This window comes from Gopherus flavomarginatus, chromosome 2 (genome assembly GCF_025201925.1).
Source record: "Gopherus flavomarginatus isolate rGopFla2 chromosome 2, rGopFla2.mat.asm, whole genome shotgun sequence".
Classification (NCBI taxonomy): Eukaryota; Metazoa; Chordata; order Testudines; family Testudinidae; genus Gopherus; species Gopherus flavomarginatus.
The window spans coordinates 173,054,965-173,069,584 of NC_066618.1; positions in this window are offsets into that span (position 1 = coordinate 173,054,965).

Here is a 14,620-nt window from a genome sequence, read left to right on the forward strand (position 1 = left end):
TGAGGCTGGTGAGGGGACTTGCTGAATCAGGGTATCTCCTTAGCCACTCTCCCACTTTGGACTTAGCTGTTAATATAATCTACTTTAGACTGGATGTGGGCACCCTGCAGGCCCCCTTGATGGAAAAGAAGGAACTTAGCTCCACTGAAGCATGCCATTCCTACTATCCTTGCCAGGCTTTCTCCCAGGAGCGGCCTTCCCGCTAGGATCTGTGACAAATTCTACAAGTGCAGCTCCTGGAGTGAATTTGGCCCTGTGACTTCATTTACACTCTGCCTGACAGTGTATTTATATGCTTCTTGGGTGACCTGAGCAAATGAATAACATGATACACCAGGTTGACCTAGACCAATTAACAGTACGATTCAAACTTTTAGACCAGGGGTTGGCAACCTTCCAGAAGCGGTGTGCCGAGTCTTCATTTATTCACTCTAATTTAAGGTTTCGCGTGCCAGTAATACATTTTAATGTTTTTAGAAGATCCCTTTCTATAAGTCTCGAATATATAACTAAACTATTGTTGTCTGTAAAGTAAATAAGGTTTTTAAAATATTTAAGAAACTTCATTTACAATTAAATTAAAATGCAGAGCCTCCCTAGACCTGTTGCCAAGTCCTGGGCAGTGTGAGTGTCACTGAAAATCAGCTCACGTGCCGCCTTCGGCACACGTGTCATAGGTTGCCAACCCCTGTTTTAGACAATTTTGTGTTCTGTAGACCAGTTGGTAAGTGCTCCTGGCCATTTTTACAAAACAAGCAAGAGAGGGAAATAAGACGTGTGTTTGGAAATGACACCAGAGAAGCTGATATCCTTTGTGCGATTGGGTAATAAACACCTTCATATCTGAAAGAAAGAAAGCAACAAAGGGATGATATAATTGATACCTACTCTGAACATATTATTTCAAAGATGGGATTATAAAAAGGACTTAGGCTGGACACTCACACTTCTCTAATGAGATGGGTACATGTCTTCCTCTTTGAACAGGGAAAGATGAACACAACTCTGGCTAACGAAGCCACAAGATAAAGTGATTGATTCTGTAGCTTAAATTTAGAGTTGTGATGGATAAAGGTTTTAATTGAAGAAGAGGGCAAAGCAGTTCTCAGGTAACTCAGCTAAATTACTTTGTACTTCCTAGTTCTGGACTTGCATTGCAATTTGAAAGAATAAGCCAAATCTATGTACTCTTATAGGTTTCACTAAAAAGAATATGCAAGCATATATTAAGATTCAATAAATGTTACTAACGCTAAAATTACAATTCAATTTCAGTTGTAACCGTCAGATCTTAATTTAATGAAGTTGATAGATTAGTGGGTTGATGACGGTATTGCCTTTGATTATAAATTTATCAAATCATCCAATTAATACAGGAGATAATCAAGGCATGAGGTAGACCCCCCCGCCCCAAAATAATTGCTTTTTATTTATCCTGCAACAAGAAACTGAAGGAGGTGATTATTTTTGCTTTAATCAAAACCCACTCAACCATCTCAACAGTGAAAACAGCTTATCTGACATGTCCATTATATTTTTAGCCCTGATAGAGATCACCTGGAGTGGTGAACTCCACTTAGCTAGTCTTAAGGAAGAACAGAAATCAAATGGATTTTTTAACTCATAACCTCAGTGCTACTCCACACTTCCTCCTCACCGTTGTTATGGTAGCTAATAATCTCCTCTTCTTCTTCCCCCACACCCTGAGCATAAGAGGTTTACCTAGTGATTTCAGAACAAAAGTAGTTATTGAACAATTCTTACTGCTAACATGATAACCTTTCCAAATAACACTCTTCATTAATTGAAGAGGCACTAGCCAGGTCTGCCTGAGACTTTTCTGGTCTACTGCAGTCACACTTCTGGTGGTCTGGTGAACAAATAAGGGCATACAATTTCTAGCTTGTGGTTCAGGAGTTAGACTAGGTGCTTTATTTCAGATCTCAAATCCATAGGTTTGCTTCTCTGACCTCTTTTCCAAGTCATGCAGCCTGTATAACATTCACTCTCACTTTCCATCTCCCACTTTGAGTCTGAGGGTCTTACTGGCTTAGTCTTTTACCCCTCGCCCTCCCCACTTCCTGGAAGAAAGCCTGCCTTCTCACATTTGCTCAGTATTCCCAGATCCCAGGGCACACAGGCTACCTGGCAACTTATTGGAGCCTTTCTTTCAGCCTTTCATGGCAGAACCTCTGGTCAACCATGCTTTCTGAAGTTCAGTTGCTTCCAGTAAGGCCTTTGGTCTGGATACTTTTCACTTCCAGGAGGGAATGCAAATCCACCACATCCTTTCATATGGTGTCTTGGGCATGTCACCCTTATGAAATATAACTTTGTGAATGTTAGCTACAGAGCTAGGCATTTCTGGATAATGTGTAACCAATTCACAACACAACCTCTTGAAATCATTGCTCATTTCAAAGGAAAGCAAACCAAGCAGCTTCTAGGATTGTATGTCATTTCAGACTTGAAAAACTTCACTATAGCTGCTTCTGATCTATTTCTAACAAATATTGGATAATTTTTAACTGCAGTGATATGTTCATTAACTCACGGGAGTCAAACTGCTCAATTTGCCCAGCCTTCTGTAAGAACTCACTCACATCTGGATTCTCAAACTCAATCCTCCCTTTGGGAAAATTAGTCACATTCATTACATAAATTTCTGGGGTATCCCAAAATCCTAGTACAACACAAGCACCTGAAATTCTTTATCCTGCCTTTAATTCACATAATTGATCCTCTGTCTCTTTACACTTTGTGTCTTATCTATCCAATCTCTCACTGTCATAAACAGATAGCTAAGAGTTAATGTTCTTTTATCTGTAAAGGGTTAACACAGGGAACCAAACACCTGACCAGAGGACCAATCAGGAAACAAGACTTTTTCAAATCTGGGTGGAGGGAAGTTTTGGGTGTGAGTTCTTTGTTCTTTGTCTTGGGTCTGACCCTCTCGGCTCTGAGAGTGAGTTTTCTATCTCCTGGCTTTCTAATCTTCTGTTTCCAACTTGTAAGTACAAGGATAGTAAGATAATAGGTTTATATTGTTTTCTTTTGTATTTACATGTGTGTAGTTGCTGGAATGTTTTAAATTGTATTCTTTTTGGATAAGGCTGTTTATTCATTTTTTTCCTTTAAGCAATTGACCCTGTATATTGTCACCTTAATACAGAGATTATTTTTTAATGTCTTTTCCTTTCCTTTTTACATAAAGCTTTCTTTTTAAGACCTGTTGGAGTTTTTCTTCAGTGGGGACTCCAGGGAATTGAGTCTGCAGCTCACCAGGGAATTGGTGGGAGGAAGAAGTCAGGGGGAAAATCTCTTTGTGTTAGATTTACTAAACCTGACTTTGCATACCCTCTGGGTGAGGGGGAAGATAGATTAGATCTCTCGGTACTTGTGTTTCCAGGACTGGAAGCAGGGAATCTCCTAGGGTCATCCAGGGAGGGGAGCCTGGGAGGAAGTAACAAGGAAACAAGGGGAGGGGGTTATTTCCCTTTGTTGTAAGACTCAAGGCATCTGAGTCTGGGGGTCCCCCAGGGAAGGTTTTGGGGAGACCACAGTGAGCTGGGCACTGTATAATTCCTAGCTGGTGGCAGCGATACCAGGTCCAAGCTGGTAACTAAGCTTGGAGGTTTTCATGCTAACACCCATATTTTGGATGCTAAGGTCCAGATCTGGGAAGAAATGTTATGACACTCACATGTCACATCTAAGGCTTGACTTGCACTTCAGTAGAGCATACATATCAGACCTATCTTTACACCACCCCTGGTGCCACATGCAATACACAATGAGATCCCTAGTCCAAGTTAGGGAACTTTATGTTCTTCTGAACAATTTGAATAAGTTTCCTGTAACAGATCAGAGTCCCAATCTTTCTGCTCTGAGGGATCAGACTCTAGTACCTCACTGCTCAAATAATCCAATGACAACCTACAGCAAGAACATAGCTGGTTGACCCCCAAGTGAGATGAATTTGGTGTGGTGTATCAAATATAAGTGTGGATTTATATCTCACTAAGTGGAATGGTAATTCAAAGAAAATCAAGACTTATAGTTCGCTCTGTCTCAGCATGGGCTCAATCAATCCTTGGGCAATTTCTGTGTCTCAGCTTCTCATGAGAGGTGAAGGGAAGCAGTTTGCTTTTTCTCAGGAGCAATGATTTCTTAAGGGCTTGTCTGCAATATGGGAACTACAGCAGGGTAGCTTTGGTGCCACAGTTACCCCATCATGCAGAGGCAGATTATAGGTTTGGAAGGTTTTTTTTTTTCCATCCGTCTGAACTCCATGTTCCCATGTGGTGGTAGCCAGCTTAATGGAAATGTTCTTCCATTGACCTAACAACAGGGATTAAGACACCTTAACTATGGCACTCAGGAGGGTGAATTTTTCAGATCCACTGGATGACATAACTGTATATGACTAAATTTTTAGTGCAGATCAGGCCCCATGTTGCACCACAGACAAAAACATAGCAGTGTGATGTAATTGAAGTTTATGCCAAAATTATCATTAGGAATACTTCATTCATAGAATATACTCTTTTTTAAAAATAAAGATGTCCCACAGTGAGCAGATAAGTGTGAGAGGAGAAGGAAAGAATGAAACAAGGAAAATATATATCTCAAGCAAAGCCTATTTTGGAAGTAGAGCAGAAGATGCTCAAATTCCACTAGACTTCTAAGTGGGATGTTCTTACATGCTGGTGTTTAAAATAGAGACCGTGTGGACACTGGAGTAGCTAGAAAACCCTTTCAAGAAGATGCTCTACACACTGAGCCAGGGCTGGGAATGCTAGGTTTTCTATGATTCACAGCTCATCAGGCAGACTTCCTCAGAGTCTGGGATTCCAGAGCATCTAACTGGACCAACCCAAATTTCAAAATATAAAAATTCTCCATGGTATTTAATTACCTTTTTTCATCCAGCTCTAGGTTCATAGAACAAAGTTTGGAATCTCTAGCACACCATTGTATTAGTGACTGAGAACTCAGAGAGTGAACTTGACACACGTAGCTACATGATCCTAGCTTAATGGGACAAAATCGGAGGGCCCAGATAATCTTCATCCAAGAATATTAAAGGAATTGGCACATGAAATTGCAAGCCCATTAGCAAGAATTTTTAATGAATCAGTAAACTCAGGGGTTGTACTGTAAGATTGGAGAAATGCTGACATAGTTCCTATTTTTAAGAAAGGGAAAAAAGTGATCCGAGTAACTATAGGTCTGTTAGTTTGACATCTATAGTATGTAAGATCTTGGAAAAAATTTTGAAGGAGAAAGGTCAATGGTAATTGGGACAAAAGACAACATGGTTTTATAAAAGGTAGATCATGCCAAACCGACCTGATCTCTTTCTTTGAGAAGGTAACAGATTTTTTTAGACAAAGGAAATGCAGTGGATCTAATTTACCTTGATTTCAGTAAGGCATTTGATAGGGTTCTACATGGGGAATTATTAGCTAAATTGGAAAAGATGGGGATCGATAAGGATAAGGAACTGGTTAAAGAGGAGACTGCGATGGGTCATACAAAAGGGTGAACTGTCAGGCTGGAAGGAGGTTACTAGTGAAGTTCCTCAGGGATCAGTTTTGGGACCAATCTTATTTGATCTTTTTATTACTGACCTTGGCACAAAAAGTGGGAATGCGCTAATAAAATTTGCGGATGACACAAAGCTGGGAGGTATTGCTAACACAGAGAAGGACCGGGATATCATACAGGAAGATCTGGATGACCTTGCAAACTGGAGTAATAGTAATAGGATGAAATTTAATAATGAAAAGTGCAGGGTCATGCATTTAGGAATTAATAACAAGAATTTTAGTTATAAATTGGGGACACATCAGCTGGAAGTAACAGAGGAGGAGAAGGACCTTGGTGTATTGGTTGATCACAGGATGACTATGAGCCGTCAATGTGATATGGCCATTAAAAAAGCTAATGCAGTTTTAGGATGCATCAGGCGAGGTATTTCCAGCAAAGATAAGGAGGTGTTAGTACAGTTATACAAGGCACTGGTGAGACCTCATCTGGAATCCTGTGTGCAGTTCTGGTCTCCCATGTTTAAGAAGGATGAATTCAAACTGCAGCAGGTTCAGAGACGGGCTACTAGGATGATCCGAGGAATGGAAAACCTGTCTTATAAAAAGAGACTCAAAGAGCTTGGCTTGTTTAGCCTAACCAAAAGAAGGTTGAGGGGGGATATGATTGCTCCTTATAAATATATCAGAGGGATAAATATTAGGGAGAGAAAGGAATTATTTAAGCTTAGTACCAATGTGGACACAAGAACAAATGGATATAAACTGGACACTAGGAAGTTTAGACTTGAAATTAGATGAAAGTTTCTAACCATTAGAGGAGTGAAGTCCTGGAATAATCTTCCAAGGGGAGTAGCGGGGGCAAAAGACATATCTGGCTTTAAGACTAAATTTGATAAGTTTATGGAGGGGACGGTATGGTGGGATAGCCTAATTTTGGCAATTAATTTGGCAATTGATCTTTGATTATCAGCAGGTAAGTATGCCCAGTGATCTGTGATGGGATGTTAGATGGGACAGGATCTGAGTTACTACAGAGAATTCTTTCCTGGGTGTCTGGCTGGTGAGTCTTGCCGACATGCTCAGGGTTTAACTGATCACCATATTTGGGGTCGGGAAGGAATTTTCCTCCAGGGCAGATTGGCAGAGCCCTGGAGGTTTTTCACCTTCCTCTGCAGCATGGGGCATGGGTCCTTGCTGGATGATTCTCTGCAGCTTGAGGTCTTCAAACCATGATTTGAGGACTTCAATAACTCAGACATAGGTTAGGGGTTTGTTATAGAAGTGAACAGGTGAGATTCTGTGGCCTGCATTGTGCAAGAGGTCAGACTGGATGATCATAGTGGTCCCTTCTGACCTTAAAGTCTATGATTCTATGAGCTAAATTCTAAAAGAAACTAAATTGATGTTAAAAGGAAAATCAGACTTTAAAAATCCTTTCACCTTGAATAGTCTCAGGATTATTAGTGAACCAAATAGGGATTTGTTTTAAATATAATTCTGTGTGAAGTCTGTTTCCCTCCCTCCAGACGATCCATGTTTATTTGGTCACAGTGTACACCAATATATAAACAAAGTTTCAGTGATTATGTGATACCTATTATGACATGTTGCCAGAGTTTTTATCGTGTTCTCACTTTTTCCTGATTAGTTATTGTATTTAGTGAAATAAATGCAGTGTTGAGTGCCTGGATGCTCTGTAAGGACGAGGTCCACACACACAGGTGAATTAATTGGCTTTAATGAAGGTTAAGTGACACACCCGCAACGGGGACTCCATGCGTTGCTGCCACTGGCTTGGGGAGTCCAACGTCCGAACAGTTCGATCAGGTGTGAAGTCCAACGCGCAAGCTCTAGCCCATAGCAATTATAGCATCTTGCTAATAGCATGCAAAGCAGCCTCTACATATGCAATGGGAGACTTTCCAACAGCAATGGCTGCCTCCCCTGGCCTCGGGCCAGGGACTTTCTGCAGTTCCCCAAAACACCGGGGCTTCCCACACAGGGCAGTTCTAACCGGTTAGAAGCAGCAGCTGCTAGCAACTTCTGTCCGCTAATAACCTCTCCTTGAGAAAGCGCAGGCCCTAGCTAAACCGTAACAATGTCTTCCGGGGTCCCCTACATTCCTCCCCTCGCTTTCTCAAGTGCCCATAGGCGTTCCGGGGTGTGGGTGGTGTCCGCAGGGACAGGGGGAGCTGCGGGCTGATAATCCCAAATCTCAGAGGCACTCGGAGGCGCCAGGGACCAAGTGGAGTCGGCATGAATTAAACTACAACGCCGGCTGCCACTCATGCAGCTGCACATACAACACAAGCTGCACAAACCACATCCTGCATACAAGCTCAAAATCCCGATAAGGCCAATGCACAAGCCCTGAACAAGATGTGCTGCCCAACCACGGAGGGATATGAGCCAGGACCACAGCCAAGAATCCCCGTCTTGCTGGCCAATGCCTTCTGCTAGATGGCACAATTCCCGCAACTCCACCGCTATATCAGCTCCAGCATCTGTAATATTAAAGCAACACATACCAGCAAAATCCTTGCATGAATGCCCATGTCGCAATAACAAATAATCAATAGCTAAGCGATTTTGCAACATACCCTGACATACTTCACCTAATTCTTGTGCAAGCAAAGCTACAACCGTGGAAGTTAAATTAAGAGACTTAGCCACAGAGCAAGCAAGGTGGGCAACTGCATGATAATTATGCGCTACCATGCCTGGGATGCCCACTAGGGAAAACAATAAAGCTGCCGCTCTTCCCTCCTAGTAGACGGTTACTTCGGCTTTACAAGTAGAATCCAAGGGAATGGTGCTCTGTTGGCAGCGAGCATAATCTGCCTGGGGGTGTTGAACCATCAGGGGGGTTACGCGGCCAATGGTGCATTGTCCCCCATCACTATTGGCAGGAATGTACGTATATGCAACCCACCCACACAACAAAAACCACCCGGCAGGCAATTGATCCACGGGGGGGGCCTGTCCGACCGGGGAGGTGGGCACAGTCTTGTCCACTGGTGGCAACTCGTCTGTAGGAGAGGGTGCATGCTCAAAGGTAACTGCCCCCAGTAACACAGCACGGGGGGTGGAAATGGAGGGTCGGCCGAGCAACATACGCTGCTGCAAATAGTGCTTCCACTTAAAGTGGGTAGCATTCTGAGCGATCCCAGTCTGAGTCTGGGCAGGGTCCTCCCTCACCCAACGCCCTAGGGGAATGGGCGTGCGGACCACCACGGGTGTATGACCCGTAATGCGCTCGGTGTCCTGCAACGCCCATACCACAGCCAGGATTTGTTTCTCTAAGGACGTATAGCCGGGCTCCGCCCCCTTCAGCGTTCGGGACCAAAAGCCAATGAGATCTTTCTGTTGGCTCCCAACTGCCTGCCAGAGTTCCCAGGAGGCCACGTCTGCCACTGTAGTAACCTCCAACTCAAAGGGGACTCCCGGCTGTGGGGCGTGAAGCCGGGCATGTGTAAGCAGGGCGTCTTTGCATAGCTCAAAGGCGGTCTGATGACTGCGTGCCCACTGCCAGGGCACGGTCTTGCGCACTAGTGCATATGGGGCCGCATCAAAAAGGCCAAGTGGGGAATGAAGGCATGCCAAAACCCCAATAAGCCAAGAAACGCCTGTAGCTCCTTTTTGGTTTGCGGCGTGGGGTAGCTCTGTATTGTTTGGCGTACCTTCTGGGGGATCTGTCGCTCCGGCCCCGCCTACAGGATGCCCAAGAAGACCACGGTTTGGGCCGAGCCTTGTATCTTTTTTTGGATTCACTGCCCAGCCCCTCGCCTCTAGGCCCTCCACGGCAGTATGTAGGGCGTCAGCCATGGCATCGCGGGAGGGGCCAGAGATCATGACGTCGTCGATATAGCGATAGTGGCAGGTCTGGGGTGGCCACTGAACTTGGGCCAAATCGGCACTAACTGGTGGCATATGGTTGGGGAATGCTTCCAACCCTGCGGCAGCACACAAAAGGTGTACTGCAGCACTTGCCAGGAGAATGCAAACTGCTCCTGGCAGCTTGGGGCGATGGCTATGGAAAAGAAGGCATTAGCCAAATCCAATACAGCATGCCATGGCTGGGCCGCGGCCGCGACGTGCTCAACCAAAGTAACCATGTCGGGTACCACGGCGGTCAGCGGGGGGGGGTCATCTTGTTCAATTCCCAATAGTCTACTGTCATGCGCCACGTCCCGTCGAGCTTCCGCACCGGCCAGATGGGGCTGTTATAGGGACTTAAGGTGGGCCGGATTATCTGGGCTTCCAACAATGCGTCAATCGTTTGGGTTATTTCCTCTTCTTCCCCCGGCAGGCGAGACTGCTTTTTGGAGACTATGGCTGTTGGGAGGGGCAACGCTACTGGCTCCCAACGCGGGGCGCCCCGCAAGATCATCAGCGTCCGCACCTCCTGCACCCGCGCCGCACTTACATATCGGGGGTGACAGAATGCAAACAGGCCATACTGTGTATCCACCGAGCGACCCCATAGGACGTCGATGCCCAGGATATATTCCCCGATGGCCGCTGCTAGGACCGTGGCTTGGAACGGGGGGGCCTTCCCCAGGGTCAAGGTGACCGCGACCTCATATTCCGGGGTCTCGGCACCTCCCAGGCCCCTCACCATTGCGGCCTTGCCCTGGGTCTGTGCGGAATGCAAGATCGTGACTTCGGCACCAGTATCCAGGAGGGCCAACATGTGTTGCACTCCTCCCCTTGGACAGCGGATCCCTAAGGGTACATAGGGGCGTTGGTCCCCCGCCTCCCTCCCGTAGGTGGCTGCCGGCACGCACGGAGTGGAGGACCCGCCACGCCCTCAGTAGGAGCGGGGCAGCTGCCACTCCACAGGCAGGGCGGAGGGCTCTGCGGGTTTGCTTTGCTCCACACTCTTCTCTCCTTCAGGACCCATGCTTCGCTTGGTGGCGGGCAACTGCATCCAGCATTTATACAAGTCGACCATCAGCTGCCCGTCGATGTCTTCTCGCGGAATTCCCGCCTGTAAAAGATCTGACCACAAGACTCTTCGCAGCACTTGTATTTCTCCCTTCTCCAGCCCCTTCCCAGCCTGTTCTTTGCTCTGCTGGCCCTTTGCGGCTCAGACGGCCTTAGGCCTAGCCCCGGCCAAGGTGGTCCCCAATTGCATGAGGGTAGCTGCTAATTCTCCAACCCGTCCATCCACCGCCATGACTACCACAAGGAGCGAGGGCTTCAGCTCGTCTGGAGCTGTACGTATAAAGGCGGCCTTCGTCGACTTTGATACTAGCATATCGTCGGGCCCCTCAGTGCCCCCTGTCGATACAGCTCAAGCCATCCCTAGCTGCCGCAGCGCCTGTATCCCCTCAGAGATCGTCTTCCAGGGGCTCACCAGTGCCTCCAGCTCACCCACTGAGGAATAGGCCGCCCCTACGGCCTCGGCCAGCCACCTATATAGGGATGGTGACTCCGGTTGCCCCTCTGCAGGGGGACCGAGGGTGGACATCTCTGCTCTTACCTGTGCATCTTGTGCCATGACCCCCAGCTGCCGCAGTTCATAATACAAGAGCAGCACCATGTTTCCTGCGTTGTCCCAGACTCGCACCAGACAGTTCAAGACACCTTCTCCGGGCTCCTGGCGAAATGACTTCACTCCTCCTCTTCCGAGGAGGAGGATGAGCCCTCCACTGTCCCACCCCAGGCTTCGGGGTCCCAGAAGGGAGCGGCCGTCACGGCGCGAACCTGGGCCGTGGTCACCGGCCGCCGCCCCTGCTTAAGCCGCCGCCAGTCGGCCACCTGGGCCACCAACACCTCACACAGCCTCGTCAGCTCCTGGGCACGCTCTGCCTGGGAGGTGACGACAGCCTGTGCCACGGCGCGAGCCTCTGCCTGAGCCGTGCACTCCTGCGTTTTCCCCTCCAGGGACCGCTGCAAGAGGAGCACCTCCTCATCCTGGGCTCGGAGGGTGGTTAGGAGGAGCCATTCTAGCTCCCCTATACCTCGCCGCTCCGCCCTGGGGCACCGGTCCACCCACAGTCACTGCAGCGTCTCTGCCAGTTGTGCGGGCATGACACCGGCCACCTGCCGAAACTCTGGCCATTCGGCAGGGGCAGTCCACCCTGCCATGATTCGCGCAACTGGCCCCCAGCACTCCATCTGGGGCCACCCAGGTATGCGCTGTAGGGACAGTGACGGCCTCCCTACATCCCCTACCTTCGGCCAAAACGGCATCATCCCTCAGAGCACCCTGCTTGCTGCGCCAAATGTTGTGTGCCTGGATGCTCTGCAAGGACGAGGCCCACACACACAGGTGAATTAATTGGCTTTAATGATGGTTAAGTGACACACCCGCAACGGGGACTCCACGCGTTGCTGCCACTGGCTTGGGGAGTCCAATGTCCGAACAGCTCGATCAGGTGTGAAGTCCAACGTGCAAGCTCTAGCCCATAGCAATTATAGCATCATGCTAATAGCATGCAAAGCAGCCTCTACATATGCAATGGGGGACTTTCCATCAGCAATGGCTGCCTCCCCTGGCCTCGGGCCAGGGACTTTCTGCAGTTCCCCAAAACACCGGGGCTTCCCACACAGGGCAGTTCTAACCGGTTAGAAGCAGCAGCTGCTAGCAACTTCTGTCCGCTAATAACCTCTCCTTGAGAAAGCGCAGGCCCTAGCTAAACCGTAACAATGTCTTCCGGGGTCCCCTACATTCAGACACATGGTCTGAATCTTCAGTAATTCAGTTAGGAGCTATTTAACTCCATGAGGGCCAATAAAACCATCTATAAGTATTCTTTAACTTTTGATATTTTGTCCCCTATTATGTCATATTTGAAAACAGCCCAGTTCAAAAAAGAAATATGGTTACAAAGTCTTGACAATGTGAAGAGTGAATTCCACATTTCCCCTATCACCACCACCACACACTCACTCTTACATAACACAATGTAACTGAATGGAATTTGTTCCAGTTTTTTTTTCTTTTTTTTTTCTCTAGGAAAAAATTCACCCAAAGTCCCAGATACCAAAAGCAAGGTGTTTCAGAAAGTTAGTGGCCTTTTGTCTATGATAGTGGACAAAATCTCTGCTTCATCTTATAGTAGACCATATCGTGTCACCAGGTTTGAAGCTAGAAATCAGTGATAATGACATCTGCCTAAAAACAGATGGCAAGTGCTCCCCTGTGTGTAGGTTTTGCCATAGTGTATTTTGTTTTATCTTAAGTCTGAGATATGGCACTATGTTAAAGGCATGTCATTCGGGTTTTCTACATCCCTCTCAATGGCATGAGGTAGACCGTCACTCAAAATCGAAAGACTGGGATGTGACTAACCATTACAAAATAAGTCTTGGTTAAAGATAAGATTTTGTCACGGAAGTCACAGATTCCATGACTTTCAGAGACCTCTGTGACATTTTCCACTTCAGCTTCAGCCCTGGAGCTCAGTAGTGGAAGGGCCATGGAGCTGTCAGTCCCCTCTCAGCAGTCAGTCCTGCTTCCCCCCCCCCCCCGCATTATTTTTAGCAAAAGTTAAACAGGTCACAGGCTTCTGTGAATTTTTGTTTATTGTCCGTGACCTGTCAATGACTTTTACTAAAAATAACTGTAAAAAATCTTAACCTTAGTCATAGTTTGTCTAACCTGTGTGTACCGAAATGTGACCCAGAGTGTCCTAAATCATGACTGACTGCTGCCCTCTGGACAGTTATCCATATCTTGGGTATGCAATTATACTAGCTTATTAGTGATCCCATTTGCTAACAGGCCAGACCTTCTCTATGTCTGGGTTGGTCTTGGGAACGACTTGAGTGTCTAGTGGTCTAATTAGGATGTTTTATTAAAAAAAAGATGCATTATAAACTAAATACTTGTTTCTACTCCTCTGATTAGAACTTTTCAGATAAGATTGAATAATTGATGTGAAGACTGTACACTTATGTTCACCACTTTTACAAAACTGTGATAAATTTTCTACAAAGTATGTCTTGAGAGGTATATGAAGATTCATAATTTGCTGATCATTATTTTCCTGGTTAATGTGTGGCAACATAGTATGTAAAGTTATAAGATTCTACTGTATGATGATAGTAGGACATCTCCCAAATCTGGGGAAGCAGTCCAAACCAGTTTCTCAGATACAAAAAGCAAATGGATGCCTCAGCCAGGTGTTAACAAAATCAATTTGATAATCACCTGGGTATGTGGCTATTCTTTGGCAGAAAGAGGGGTCTGAGAGATAATTTTACATCTTGGCAAACAGACTTGTTGTTGCTTGAACTTTAGCTAGAGATGATTCTCGAAGAAGGATCAGGAGAAGTAAGACAGGAGAACAGAGGAGATGTATCATCATCTCTGTCCTATCATCTCTACTCATGGGATCAACAATGTTTGAAAGACAAAGGAAGCATCACTGAACTAGGGGAGTGGTCCTGGCTGAAGGATCCAGCCAGACTTCTTTAAGCACAGGGTGAGAGAAATCTTTGGTTCGAATTCACTTAGGTTGATAAGTTAGGTATTAGTTTGCATTTTACCTTTTTTTACCTTTTTTAAATAACTGGCCTGGTCGTGGCCCAACCCATGCTCTGCCCTGAGGCCACTCATCCTCTTTCTCAAGTCTCTGCCCTCCCTCCCCTTCTTTGTGTCTCTGCTCCACCCACATAGAGGCCTCATTGGGAGGAGATGAAGAGGTGCACATGAGCAGTGAGCAGATGGCTGGCTGGCGGGGGGGTGGGTGGAGGACGGAATGAAGAGATGTGAGTGGCTGGCTGGCCAGCAGGCATGGCCTGCGGGAGGGGGTGAAGAGGCAAAATGATGAGTGGCTGGCCGGTGGGTATGGGGGTCTTGGGGGTGAAGGAGCTCGTGCAAGTGGTGAGCGGATGGCTGGCAAATGGGGGAGGTAAGAGAGAGAACCTTGGGGGAAGAGGCTGAACAGGGTAGGTGAAGGGGCAGGTGGAGGGGTGGGCCTTGGGGCAGGGCCACAGTCTGGGCATACCCAGCTTCCCCAAATGGAGAAGTCACATGCTGCCCATGTTTGTGCATATCATTTTCTATTAATGTAATGACAGACTTTCTATGTACTGTCCATAAGGATAATGGGCAG